Source organism: Podarcis cretensis (assembly GCF_951804945.1).
Source record: "Podarcis cretensis genome assembly, chromosome: 9".
NCBI lineage: Eukaryota > Metazoa > Chordata > Lepidosauria > Squamata > Lacertidae > Podarcis > Podarcis cretensis.
In genome coordinates this window covers 24165068-24179491 of record NC_137178.1, presented here as the reverse complement: position 1 = coordinate 24179491, position 14424 = coordinate 24165068, and the positions used below count along the sequence as shown (strand labels likewise).

The window sequence follows — 14424 nt, the reverse complement described above, 5'->3', positions numbered from 1 at the left end:
GTCGGGGTGAAGAATCACTGAGAGGAAAACTGTGGTTTTAAACAACAGCAGAGGTAAAGGGTTTCCCCCATGAGGTTTCCCCCATATGCTTTCATCAGGATGATGCCGAAACTAAGAATCTATTTTGCAACGACATGGTAACACAGCTTTCCGGGAGTGGGTTGCAAATCTAGATTCAACACAATTCCACATCAAGGTGCTAAGCACTTTCATCTCCCACAAACCTCAGTGAGAAACCAAACACTCAGCACCTCACTGGCAAAGCTCAACACCTTGCAGGATTGGGTTCTTTCGGCACTGTAATTAACTCTATCACTTCAGTTAACATTTGATCTCAGGCAGCACATTTTGCATGGGAGGCGCTACAGACTGTTAGGCCATGTCTTCGCTCTCTGATGTCTGCTTCAAGGAGCCCTTGTGTGCAATGCAAAACAAGGCAGCAAAACCCCAGCCATTTGAGAGAATTATATCTGATGGCATTTACGGAAATTGCAAGACATAAATCAGCTAATTCAGCAAATGGCTTTTTTTAAAAAAGGAAAGGGGGGGGAGAAAGAAAAGAAGAATTGTTTTTAGCAACAACATGTCTGTAATCTAGACCAGAAACAGAAGGGGTGGGGGTGGAAATTCAGACCCCAGTGATCCAGGTTCTTTTTCTTCCCAAGCTTTATGATTTATAGCCCTGAATTTAAAGAATGCGAATTAAGACACGTGTTTGGTGACTGAAATGCGTATTCCACAGCTCTGCATGTGTGTGTGTGTGTGTGTGTGTGTGTGTAGGAGTATTGCAGAGTATAACACAGATGTTAAGAACTACAGCAGGAAATGTTGCCTTAGGCCCGCAACATTTGTCATTGTAAACTCCAGTTCCCCAATCCTTCCCGGTTGTTTTCCAGCAACATACTTAGCATGTGACCTTTATGTGGCTGCACGGTTTCTCCCAACTGTTTTCATAGCTCATAAAGCGTTTAGGAAGTGTTTATAAAAATTGCTCGAGGAACCTGTGCCACAGAGATCTTGAGTTGGGGTCTCCATGGCCCAACTTCGATTTAGTTCACAGAGAAGGGATAATTTTTGTGTGTGCGCGCATATTGTAAATGCCCTAGTAACATCTGTACACGAAGCCTCCTGGGGAAACACCGAGACACAGTCAGGTTTAATGTGTGTTATTTGGCCAAGTTTCTCGCACATGTGATGCTTGACTTACTTCCCCTATGAAATAACACATGCAAGTGCTTTCCTTTCCTTCTTTATTGATGGTCACTTTCAGTTATCTGACTGCGGTGGGAAGAGATATTATGTCATAAACACCACAGCAACATCTGCAAAGAATCCTCGTGGAATGCAGCATATTAGCTGTCAAACCCAAAGTTGACACTCGGATCAAAAGTCCACAATGTATGGCACTTGACCCATCATCTTGTGAGTATTCGCACGGCTTTTCAAGTGCGCTGTTGAAATTGGCTGCGGCCAGAGATAAGTCACATCCAAAATCTCAGGGTACTGCTCCCTCAGAGAATGCTCTGAAAGAGGCACAGGGAAGCACAGCCATGTCAAACTAAGACGTGTGGGGGCTTGGTATCACAAACAGGTAATTCAGATGCCACAAATGGAAGATCGGCAATAAGGTTCCCACACCCCACCCCACACCTTATCAGAGGGCCCATCTGAACTATACATTTAAACCATATCATACCATTTTCAACAGCCATGGCTCCCCCCAAAGACTCCTGGAAATTTGTTAAGGATGCTGAGAGTTCTTTCCCCAAAAGTGTTTCCCCAAAAGTGTTAGAGTTCCTGGGGAAGAGAAATTGATTGTGAAACCAATATGAGAATTGCAGCTTTGTAAGGGAGATGTTGTTGTTTAGTCATTTAGTAGTGTCCGACTCTTTGTGACCCCATGGACCAGAGCACGCCAGGCACTCCTGTCTTCCACTGCCTCCCGCAGTTTGGTCAGACTCATGCTGGTAGCTTCAAGAACACTGTCCAACCATCTCGTCCTCTGTCGTCCCCTTCTCCTTGTGCCCTCAATCATCAGGGTCTTTTCCAGGGAGTCTTCTCTTCTCATGAGGTGGCCAAAGTATTGGAGTCTCAGCTTCAGGATCTGTCCTTCCAGTGAGCACTCAGGACTGATTTTCTTAAGAATGGATAGGTTTGATCTTCTTGCAGTCCATGGGACTCTCAAGAGGTAAGGGAGATAGTACTTTCCTAACAACTCTCAGAAGCCTTAGCATACTACAGTTCCCATGATTAATTTGGGGGGGGGCATGACTGTTGAAAGTGGTATGATACTGCCCTCACTGAACAGCACAGCTTTCCTGCATGAAGGATAAATCCTGATTAAATTCAGGGGAGGGGACACATGCTGGCATTTTGATGTCAATAGCATCCTGCGGATGCTGCAAAAAGCTTGCAGGCATGAGGAGACCAATCCCACAATAAACCCCCATTTGGAAGCACCCTGCTTGAAAAGACCACAGCTAGCCAAAGTAATTAATGAAGCTATATTTCTTGCTAATGCAGATGTTGCTTGCTTCCCCCAGGAAATTGAATTTTCATGAATTTCACATTTCCCCTCATTACCTCAGCCTCAGAAGAGGGAAATGTTAATTTCTATTTTTTCCAATTTGTGTTCTGTTAAGTATCCTTTGCCAAGGGCAAGTGTTCCAAAGCAGCACACGGAGAGAAGAGGTGTATGGCATTTTAAACTGAATGCTGCAATTGCAGAATACAACAGGTGACTGCAGAACCCTCTACTTCGGAAAAGTGAGTCTTCTACAGGAATCACATGCACTGCTTATAAAATCATTGAGCATTCTAGGCTATCTAGTCCAATTTGCCACTCAGTGCAGGAAATGTGGTGCTAGAGAATCTGGCTATCTGGTCCCTGCAGCCAGAAATGAAGAATCCACCACTCTCTTAGTTAGTAATTGCTTCAATCATCGGGTTGCTCTAACTGCTAGTAAGTTTCTCCTGAAGTTCCACCAACATCTACCCTAGTATAACATAAGCCCATTGGATCCAGTCTTTGCCTCTGGGCCTCCGCCTTCTTCTACTGTATGTGACAGCCCCTCTGGTATTCGGAAGCAGTCATCTCCAATAGCAACAAAGGTTTGGGCTGTTATTCTCTCAAAATGGAACTATACCGTTGGTTTGAATCTAAAATGGGTCCTATTGGACAGTATCCTTCTACAAGCACAAAGTCTTTTAATTGAGCAGTACAACTTCCTCACCCTCTTCTCTCCCTCTTTGGCCCCTAAGTTCTGGGAGAGAAGGAGAAGAGGAAGAAGAGGAAGAGGGGGAGGAAGACGAAGATGAGGAGGAGGAGGAGGAGGAGGAAGAAGAAGAAGAAGAAAGAAGAAGAAGAAGAAGAAGAGGAAGAAGAAGAAGAAGAAGAAGAAGAAGAAGAAGAAGAAGAAGAAGAAGAAGAAGACAGCAGCAGCAAAAAATGGTTGTTGTTGTTGTTGAACTGAGCATTGTCTACACTGACTGGCTAGTGGCTCCCTGGGGCTTCAGGCAGTGTTCTATCCCAGCCCTACCTGAAGACACCGGAGGGTGAACCTGGGACCTTCCACATGCAAAACCCTTCCCATAGCACTATGCAAAGTTCTTCATGCATTGTGCTGGAAACTGGTGGGAAAATATGAATATACTGCAATGGATAAACTGACTAATTATGTGTGGGTAAAGGAAGGATGACAGAGAACAAATGTCTTTGAGGCAAAGTGGATGCTCTTTATTGAGTTCTGGAATAACAAAGACATGGTATAATATATGAACGTAATGTTTTCAAGATGTTTTAATGTGTCAGATTTGAGATGTACATGCTTTTTAATTAAAAAAATGAATGTTGGCTTGCTTCTTCAGCCGTTGGAACCAACCTAGCATCACTTACAGCCGCTTCTCATGAGTTAGTTGAGGTTGTTTTGTTTTTTTACTCAGGTATTCATAGGCATATACAGTGTTGATTAGACAGAGTACATCCATGAGCACCTCTAGACTGCCAGTCTTTTGCAGGACGAATTCAAGCATGCAGGGAGAATTCAGTTTGCGCAATTAAAATGGATTAAAGCGCTCTGTCAGCCTAGTGGAACAAATCCTCCTTTTAAAAAAGAAACTGACCTTTTGCATTGAAAAGCGTGGAATGAATGAATGTTTAACACAAAGATGCGTAATCACCCATCAAGAAAATTAGGATGAATGTTCATTGCTTTATTACCTCCCTGCAAACAAATCAAGCTGAATGCTCAATAAATGGGTCATCTGGAAGAGTCCCATGTCTTTCAAACAAGAATTTGGTTAGTAAATATGAATGATGTAGAAGTTGACATTCCTGGTAAAACATGATCTGTGGTGATTGCAAGTGTTCATTTATAACTGTCTTTGAATCATAGTGAGTAGAGGGGGTAGGGGGGGTTAATCCAAGACCTGCTTGTCCATTCAAAGCTATCAATTAATTATGGCCAAGAAAGTATTTTTGAAGATGAAATTGGGTGAGGCTGAAAAGGGATGTACCCATTGGGTTGATGTAGCCATTTTTATAGCAATCATGAGTATCTACCTAGAAGTGAATTATAGGTTTCCTAAACTTTTATTATACCTCTAATTTTTAGGAGAAATCCTGCCAGCAAATTGCTCCTCTTGTGAGCCACACAGCTGGCCAGTGTTTGAGGGAGAAATAATGCTAGACTAAGCTAAGCTCTCTTTTTTTTAATCTAACATGTTCATTCTTTTGAGCAGCTGACTTGAGATGAAAACAAACCCTGGTTTAGGAAGGAGGCAGGGAGCCTCAGGCCCAAGGGGACAATGCAGCCCTCCACTCCTATCTATTTGGCCCTTGGGACTGTCTCCAGGCTATGCCCCCTCCCACTGGCCACTCTCTCCTTGAGTGCTTTTGCCTGGCTGGAATGTGCCCTTGAACTGTGAAAATGGGTGGTATTCAATTTAGAGGATACTCACTGAAATAAATTAACATGTCAAGTTAGGTCTGTTGGGAGGGATTCAACTAATGAGCTCCACTGGCGAAACCTATGCAAGGAGGTAATGTGGACATCAAGATGAAGAAGGTTCCCCAGTCGTTGCTTAAGAGGTAATGTGAATAAGCCCTCATTTCAGAACTGGCCTTACCATGAGGCAGAGTGAGGCAGGTGCCTCAGGCAGCAACTATAGAAGGGAATGCTGTGTGTGTGTGTAAGCCACTGTCCTCAGGGTGCAGTGGAGGATGAAGATTCAATGGTCTGCTGAGCTTTCATACTGGGAATGGTATGCAATTTTTCTGCTTCAGGCAACAAAATGTCATGAGCCAGCCCTTCCTCAGTTAGAATGGATCATAGCTCAGTGACTGACATGTTTTGCTTGCATCCTTTCAATCTTTCACATTTCCTATTATGACTCGGAAAAACTCCTGAAATCCTGGGATGCCACTGCCATTTAGTGTAGCTAATGCACCACTGGTGTAGATGGACCAGTGGTATACTTGGTATAATGAACTTCCTGTGTTCCTGTGACAATGCTCTGCTAGTGAATTACAGTATGACATGTAGTGAATTATAATATGATAGCGCTGAACGAGCGGAAGTATTTTTTGGCATTTAGTTGGGCATTTTCTTAGGCAGTAAATGTCCATCAAACTTTTCAACTGTAAATCTCAGAGGTAACTAAAGAGAACTTTGTATTTAGATTCAGGTCCTTGTAGAAAAATAGACAAAGCTTGATTAGTAAGAATTTTTACTAGGTCTTCAGTCTAATCAAGAAGCAAACAGGCAGGAAGAAAGACATAACTAAATAATAAAATCAAGCTTGATATTTTTCTTAGCTAGCCTAGTGTAAACCTTAATTCCAATGACAGCAGCACAGTCATCCTGGTTGCCTTTGATGTAAAGGAGAGTTTGCTCTAGGGCCTTCTGGATTTTAAGAACATAAGGAGAACCCTAATGATTCAAATTAAAGACCCTTCTAGTCCAACATTCTGTTCTTACAGTGGCCAACAAGATGCCTAAAAGAAGCCTACAGGTTGGAACTGAGCACAACTGCACTCTTCACTGCGTGACCTTATAGAATTAGAGGTAGAAAAACTTCTCTTTGTGTCCACTTCCTCCACAACATGTTATGTGGCAACCTTAGGAATATAGGAAGCTGCTTTATTCCAAGTCAGATCATTGGTCCACCTGGCTCAGGTCTGTCTACACTGAGGGGCTCTCCAGTATTTCAAACAAGGCACCCTCTCAGGCATACTTGGAGATGCTGGGTGCTTTGCCACTGAGTTGAGTCATGGACCTTTGCAATCATTCCTCATGGCGTTCCTCTGATCACCCAGTTACCTTTTTCAGAAACTTTCCCAGCTCTACAATATCCATATTAAGACACAGTAACCTGAACTCTATTCCGTGGGGTTACATTGTGATGTTGCCCATTTTATTTATTATTTATTTCATAAAATTTATATACCACATGCACAGAGACAAATGTATCTGTTTGTATAAATACATTTGAAACTCAGAAATGAAATGGAGTATTTATGTCCCTTTTGGCTTGAAAGTTATCATACTCTAACAACCAAAACGTGTTGAAAAGCAAGTACTAATACAAAGCTGAGTTGGACTATTTTTGCAAAATGAAATTGATGCTATCAGATTTGGGCTCATAGAGAGTAGACCAGGAGCTGCTAGCTCATTATAGAAATCCTTGCCTCCTCTTTATGAGGTGATGTACATCAGGCTTCCATAAGCTGGTGCCCTTCAGATGTTATGTACCCCAACTCCACACTTCTACTGATTCCCACCTGCAACAGAAATGTGAAGACTTTTCTTGTTGTTTTCAGTACCAGGAGCAACAGTCATCTGGGGTGCTAAAAACAACAACAGATGACTGGATCTTCAATGACCTCTCACAAACCCTTCCACCAGATTTCCAGTTTGGTGTATATGCGTATATTTGTGTGTGTGTACACAAGTATTTCATTACTCGTGGATTTAGATTTGGGAAGGCAGGCAGACTTTACCCATTTGGAAGAGGCAGGGTAGGATAAACGCCCAGACATGGCGTCAGCCTGCCACCACTAATTCTGATTGGATGTAGCAGCTATCTGAGCATAGCACAATAGAGAGATTACTTGCTCCAATGTTTCAGCTCTTATGAATCCCAATAAGTGTGTGTGTCTAACTGTCACACTGTTTCTACAACTGGATTGTATTGGGCTATCCAAGAGCAAAACAAACATTGAACACAGAACTCTCATATGTATGGTATTAATATACAAAAATGTCAAACACAAATTCTGATTAAACCAATTAAGGGGAGCTGTGCAAAACTTGCAAATTCTTACAGGCCCAGAAATGTTCATGGTGGCCCTGGTGATGTAGCTGTGGCTTCCTTCCTGCTTTTTTATTTTTAATCTATTTTTTTCTTCCTCTGGTGCCTTCAGGCTTCTTAAACATTGTGAACTTTTGCAAAACATCAGCTTGCTATCAAAACCATCCGTCCTCCGGTCTCCCTTAGTCCAGTCTCTGACAGATAGCCTTTTCTTTTCATTCACAGTGTCTCTCTGTTTCACTGTCCTCACTGGCTATGTTTGGAAAGTTCAAAACCATTTTCCTAATGTTCGTTCATGACAATGAATGCAAACCGTATGTTTTGGCGAAGGCCTCTGAAGGGATGCGCATCTTAAACAATGACAACAACAAAACCAACCCATGTTCAGATCCAACACATTTCTCTAGCTAATGGTTTGCTAAACGGAGCACTGTGTGTGGCATTATTACTTTAAAGGAAAGTTGTGTGTGCAGATATAACCCTTTGTCATTCTTTAAAATAATAATAATAATTAAATACTGTACAGTATGTTGTGTGGGTCCAAGCAATGAAACACAAGCCTGCTCATTTGTTCTTAACATAACCCTGACCTGGGAAGATGACCATCTCTGGGGTAGGAGATGATTTAATTTCCATGCACCTAAGAGGTTTGTTTTCCTTTGGCATCAAGGCAGCAGATAAGTGTCAAATTCTGCAAAATCGGGTATTCGAGTTTGGGGATGTAAAAGTCTCCCTAATGGGACCAAACGTAGACCACTGAGATTAATTTACGTCAAGCCCACAGATGGGCCTAAAACCACCAATTGAAAATAAATAAATGTATATTCTTCGCTGCAAAATGTTTTCCCGCTTTCAGCTTCTATTCTGGCTTTCAAGTATTTTCTGCTCACGACAGCTTATGTAACCAGTACTTCATGGGGAGGGAAGGGCACATTTCAGACATTCGGAGTTTCTCCTTTACAGTCTTTGGACCGAAGGAAATGGTTAAATTCGTTCATCTGGAACATTGAAATTTTATAACTGGGATTAGTTATGAGATGCCCATCTCTTAGCACTTCTGGGGGCGGGGGAGGAAATAAATGAGTTACTTGCTCTCTCTCCACCACCACCTGCCTTTAGCCTCAGTGTACTTCCAAAGCTAGGAGGGGTGATCAGTTGTCTAGTTTGGGTTGAGCTTTCTTTTCCCAGGCCCCACTGATTCTATAGGTGTGATTCAAGGAATGGGATGTGTTAGCCCATTTTGCAGTCATCTAATTCACGGGTTGTTGCTGTTATGTTTCTAAACTGCCCTTCATTCAAATATAACCATGTGAAACATGAAACCAGCAATAAAACATTTAAAAAATATATTAAAGCACTTGTGAGGAACCTCCAACATTATTTGATGTCATCTGTCAATCTTTGATGTTATCTATCAACCTAGCCACTTTCTGCACTAACTGTGGCTTTCCTATGGTTGGATTGTAAATTTTGCAGATTTTATGTGAATGTTATGCATCTTAGGTACATTTTGCAGAATTTACATCTAATTCTCCAAAAGGAAATGTGAAATAAGAGAAATGTATGTAAAATATATAAACTAGTTGAAAATTAGTCACACCCTCTTTTGCTTTTTGCCTCTAGCTGTGCTCCTCATTTGAAAGCAGACCTTGAAGTTCAGAAAGGTTTGAATCCGGTCCTCAGACTGAAAGCACCATCCATGCCATAAAACATTATAAAATTAGATTCATATTAATTTCAATAAAGTATTCAGCTCTGGCCAATCTCAAAAATATAAAAACAAATACACCCTGATGTCCCAGCTAAAGGCTTGAATGAATGAACGTGTCTTTAAAAGATGCCAAAACACAGTACTGTTTGTATATCCAATTGTATATCCAAAGGGAGGGAGTTCTGCAATTGGGGTGCCACTGTAGGGAAGACCATGTCTTATGTCACAATCAACTAAGTAGTGTCCATTGACAGCATCACTAGGAGAACCTCACCAAATGATCTCAGAGACATATGGAACAAGGTGCTCTTACAGGTATTTGGCTTCCAAGCTTTTTAGGGCTTTGCAGATTGAATTGACTCAGGTGGTTTATAGATTTATAAATTCCCAAAAGCCAGATGTTAATTAAAGCCCTTTTAATAGTGCTGAAAAGTGTCATTAGATGCCAAAAATGCCAAGTGAAGTGGGAGACCTCAGGGAAGGTATTGTAGCCCAAAAACATCTGAACAAGAAACAAGTAACACATAAGGGCACTCAAAAATATAAACCAGAAGGTATTTCATTCCCAACTAAACAAAAAAAAATATATATTATTATTTTCCAGCACAGGCTCAAATATATCACATAATTAAATTCTCTTTTCCTTTTTATTTTGTTGTTAATTAGAATAGGAAGAAACAAAATTTGCTTGACCAGGGCCCCCTTTGCTGTTGCTGTCAGAGAATTGTTAACCACCCAGACCCCCAGCTTCAAAGGAAGATACTGCTGTGTTTATTTCTGTGTTTATCTCAAAGCCGGTATGATAGGAAGAATTATCTGTGCCTTCAAGCCAAGATCCTTTCTGCTCATCTAGCCTTCAGCCTAGGCATAGGCCTATATTGATAATCATGGCTTACTGAAACTGAACGTTGGTTCATATGGCAGGCAGTTCCATCCCTTCTGTACACACACACCCTGAACTTGGAAAATAAGCCTTAAAAGGACCCCATAAATAGTAAGACACATCCATTGACTCACCCACTTTTCTCTCTGGTACCACCTGTCACTGGGATGAAGCCCCTGGAAGGTTATGCACAACAGAATGAGGACTTGAGGGTGGGAATGGTTCTGCAGAATGCAGAGGGTCTGTCTCAGAGGGGAGGGTATGTGCACTGAGCCAAGGCTCAAATGGAAAATCATTCACACTGCTGGAGTTAGTCATTTTTTCTGGTTTCTGGCAGCATATTGGAGTGTTCAGTTGCTCATTAAGCTGCAGTACTGAGCCAACGTTCCACAGTCAAGGATTTGGTTGTAGGCACCCATCTCTACTAGACAGGCCTGATTATTCTGGGGTAAACTCCAAGTACCAGAGATGATAATTGCATGGATGTCTTATCCAGCCCATCTCTTGGCTTTTCTCAGATCCTTCTTATAATAATGTAGAAGTGGCCACTCATTATAGAACCGCTTCCGTTATGGGCACATGGCCAACTCTTCTGCCATGCCAGTTCCTAGAACCACTTCCTAGGTCCGATTTCTGTTTTGTGTTTTTGTGTTTTTATTTAATACTATTGGAGCCTGCAGAGTGTCTGCGGAATTATCTGGGGACTAATATATTGCCTTTTGAAATAGAATCAGGCCCAGTCACATGCCAATCTGATCTTGGAGGTGTTTCAGGACAAGACATGTGAATATATTTCCTTGGTCAATTATGAGAGCTAAAAATCCCGAAAAAACCTTCTTGACTGAGGGCCTTTCCAGGCACACTGTTTATAGCACATAACTGCTGTTTGTTCTGATGCTTTGGGAGGAGATATTGTAGTGGACTGTCCATAGCACTCACTTGCATGCCACTGGCCTTTTGTGCATTCCTTTGGAGGGTGGGTGAGCTTTTTCCCCATACACGCCAAATATAGGATGTGGTTGGACTAAAAAAAGTTCTGTAGATAGCCACACCCCTTCCATTCCCTTGTTCCTCCAATCAAATGTTGGTGTTATGAACATTGTTTTATTTACTTACACATTTATAATCCACACTTTTGGTTCATATACCGTATTTTTCACTCTATAAGAGGCGCCAGACCATAAGATGCACCTAGTTTTTGGAAGAGGAAAACAAGAAAAAAAATATTCTGAATCTCAGAAGCCAGAACAGAAAGAACTTATGGTAGTTCGTTCCAGAGGTCCATTCTTAACATGAACATGATACCGCTGCCGTGCGATTTCTGTTCTCATCCTGAAGCAAAGTTCTTAACCCAGGGTACTATTTCTGGGTTAGCGGAGTCTGTAACCTGAAGTGTCTGTAACCTGAAGCGTCTGTAACCCGAGGTACCACTGTATAGAAATGTGCTTGTGTGGCTGGATGAGTGCAATATTCCAGGATAGTGACAGATTGACAATGACATCATATGGAAGCATGCGGGTGGGGGGGACTGTAAAGAAATAGCTGTTATAGCACTACAACTGCTATGCCTGAAAGGGGCATATAATATTGCTGGGTAGCAGTTATATATACACCAATATTTTTATTAGATTTTGTGTGTGGCTGAGCTACTGTGAGGCCTCGACTCAGCTAAGTGAAGTTATAAAGTGTAATTACCAATCTAATCTAGTCAAGAGACCTTGTCATCTTCAGCTACTTTCACAGCAACTCACCACCTCTAATAGTTTAGAGACACAGAACAGTGGCCAAATTGTAAAATGAATGAGAGCATTCAAAATGGTTCAAGTTTGAATGACTGAGAATCCTGAAAATTAACCAGAAGGAATAAGGACTATTTCCTTTGATAGCTGGAAATAAACTCTACATGTTAAACGTGGGGCTCCCTCGCTTGAGGAAGAGTGCACTGCATTTCTTAGGGATGCAACGTAATCCCATCCTCAGAGCCGGTCATCACAACTGCTTCCAAATCAGTTAAGGATTGCATCTCCACTAGCTGCTGATAACCTTTCAGTAGTCTAGTCAGATCTTTTACTCATGGAAGAAGAACACTGTGTGGAGCTCAGCATGCCCAGGGGAGGGGAAGAAGCTGCACAGATTGATTACAGGGCAAAGGTGTAATGACATCACCATGAAAACTCATTTCACTTCTCTCTATGTGTTCAATTAATAATGTCGGCTTCAGCCAGCAAACCACCTGACCATCCTTTCTTACCAAGACATTTGCCAGAAGGAGAGTGATGCATATGAAGACTGCAGGCTTAAAGGTCAGCCACAGGGCAGAGCACTGGAAATGTATTCCAAGCAAACACAGAAAGCCTGTTCTAGTTCCTTGTTCTCCATTAAGAAGCAGGGGAGCCAAACATTTTCTGTGTTTCGTAGCCAAGGACGTGCTAGCAAAGAAAGGGGAGAGCTTTTATGAACATGACGGCAAGAGAGCAGTAGCCTCATTGCTGAGGGGAACCATATCAAAAAGAGAGCAGGGTGAGCTCTTAATGCTTTTCTTCTGTCTGTTTTCTATCCTATGAAATAACCTTAAGTAGTCCAGCCCTTATTATTATTACATTAAGGCATATTCTCTGGCCTCTGGGGTGTAGGGGAAGGGTAGTCATTTGAATTTTAGTAGGGCTTCTGTCCAAAGTTAGTCCAATGCAGAGTAGACCCATTAAAAACAATGGAGCTAATATTTATGGCTATTAATTTCAACAGGTCTGTTCAACCCTAGATGTATTTTCAACACTATGAGTTTTCAAGTAATCACCACCCAGCCCCAGCAATAACCTGCATAGGTGTAATGGACATTTTATTTTTATTTGTGGTGTTGGTTTTAATCTCCAGGAACTAAGAATTCCACCAACTATGACTTTCCACTTCCTTTCAACTGATTCATTTTCGAGAATTTGGTCCTTCTTGAAAGAATGTGTGTTGTTGTTTTTTAATGGCAAATAATTCTAATAGTTTTTTGCCAAAGACATTCTATTTATTTTCTTTAAAAATCCAAAATATCTTTTCATCCAAATGGATAGGATGACATTCAACAACAAATAACAACAATATCAACAACATATGATAGATGTATAACAGAATCCATCGTAAAAACATTAAAACAAGAGACAACAGCTTCAAAGCCCGAAAAGCAGACTAAATAGAAATGCAAGATCTTTTAAATCCCCAGGCAAGCAAGAAAGTGTTATGTAATGTTGAGACCAGTTTTAGAATGCCATTTTCACTCAGCCTTACCTTAAACTAACATTCCAATTATTATTTTTTTACACAATGTTGCCCTTCTTCAAATAAAATATGGCTATCCTGGATGTTGTGAGCAGACAGTTACTATTTCTAAACAGTTCAACAACGCTTACATTTCATGCTGGGCATCATATAAGATGAAATGAAATGTCCTTTGCAACTCCAGCCACCTCAGTTATTTCTGTGATATTGTTCTGCAACTCAAAAACATCATCAGTGTTTGGTTTAGGAGTACAATCATTAATCTTTAGTACGAAGAAGTTTTGGGGCATTGAATTCCTAGCCACAGTGAGTCCGCAGGTAAACTGGCTTCTTTTAAGATTTTAGTTTATTGGCTCTTTTTGAAACAAATGGTACCTCCATTTTCAGTGTGATATGTCCTGTAAATCAGGGGTAGCTAAGGTGTTGACAGGAGCAAGCCAGCAGTAACTCACACCATGCACATTGGAGTTAACTCTTTATTAGCTAGAACAGGATCTGCACAGATCGATGGAGCGTCAGGCCTGATGAGCACAGGAACTCTTTCCTTGTAGGTCTTGCTTCTATGGATCAGTTGCTGAGACTGAAGGTCCCTGCCTCCACACAGCTGCCTAAGTCCCCTCCTCTCCAGGGTTCCCCCCTCCAAGAAATTGGAGACTGTGCCTATGTGTCTGCATTTGCACCTCCCACTTCATGCCTCATCTGGTTCTGGTAGACAAGCAGGGCGTGGAGCTTGTCACATCAAGGAGAGGGAGACACATCACCAGACTCTTCTCATCTCTGACTTGACCTCCTTCCACCTCTGCTTTTGCTCCTGCCTCTGATTCAGAACTTCTCTCTGCCACAAACTCTCCCAGCTCACGAAGCCCTGTTACCCTTTATCTCCCGATACCTCCTCTTTCCAGTCTTCTCCCTCTTCTCCCTGTGAACATTCATCATTGTCCCACAGAGCCAGTGTGGTATAGTGGTTAAGAGCGGTAGACTCGTAATCTTGGTGAACCAGGTTTGCATCCCCGCTCCTCCACATGCAGCTGCTGTGTGACTTTGGGCTAGTCACACTTCTCTCTAAAGTCTCTCAGCCTCACTCACCTCACAGAGTGTTTGTTGTGGGGGAGGAAGGGAAAGGAGATTGTTAGCCGCTTTGCGACGCTTTAGGGATATCAAATCCAAACTCTTCTTCAAGCAGAGGCTTGACAACCATATGTCAGGAGTGCTCTGATGGTGTTTCCTGCTTGGCAGGGGGTTGGACTCGATG

The 14424-nt window shown here is 41.9% G+C and overlaps 1 long non-coding RNA gene across 1 annotated transcript in view; it reads right to left on the bottom strand.

The window, feature by feature from the left end:
* Positions 1-10158, bottom strand: part of LOC307223947 — a 30515-nt gene extending 20357 nt beyond the window's left edge. Inside the window, exon 1 of the long non-coding RNA XR_013842342.1 lies at positions 10040-10158. This is a non-coding gene — a long non-coding RNA (uncharacterized lncRNA). The remainder of the gene's footprint in view (positions 1-10039) is intronic.
* Between the last annotated feature and the right edge of the window lie 4266 nt (positions 10159-14424).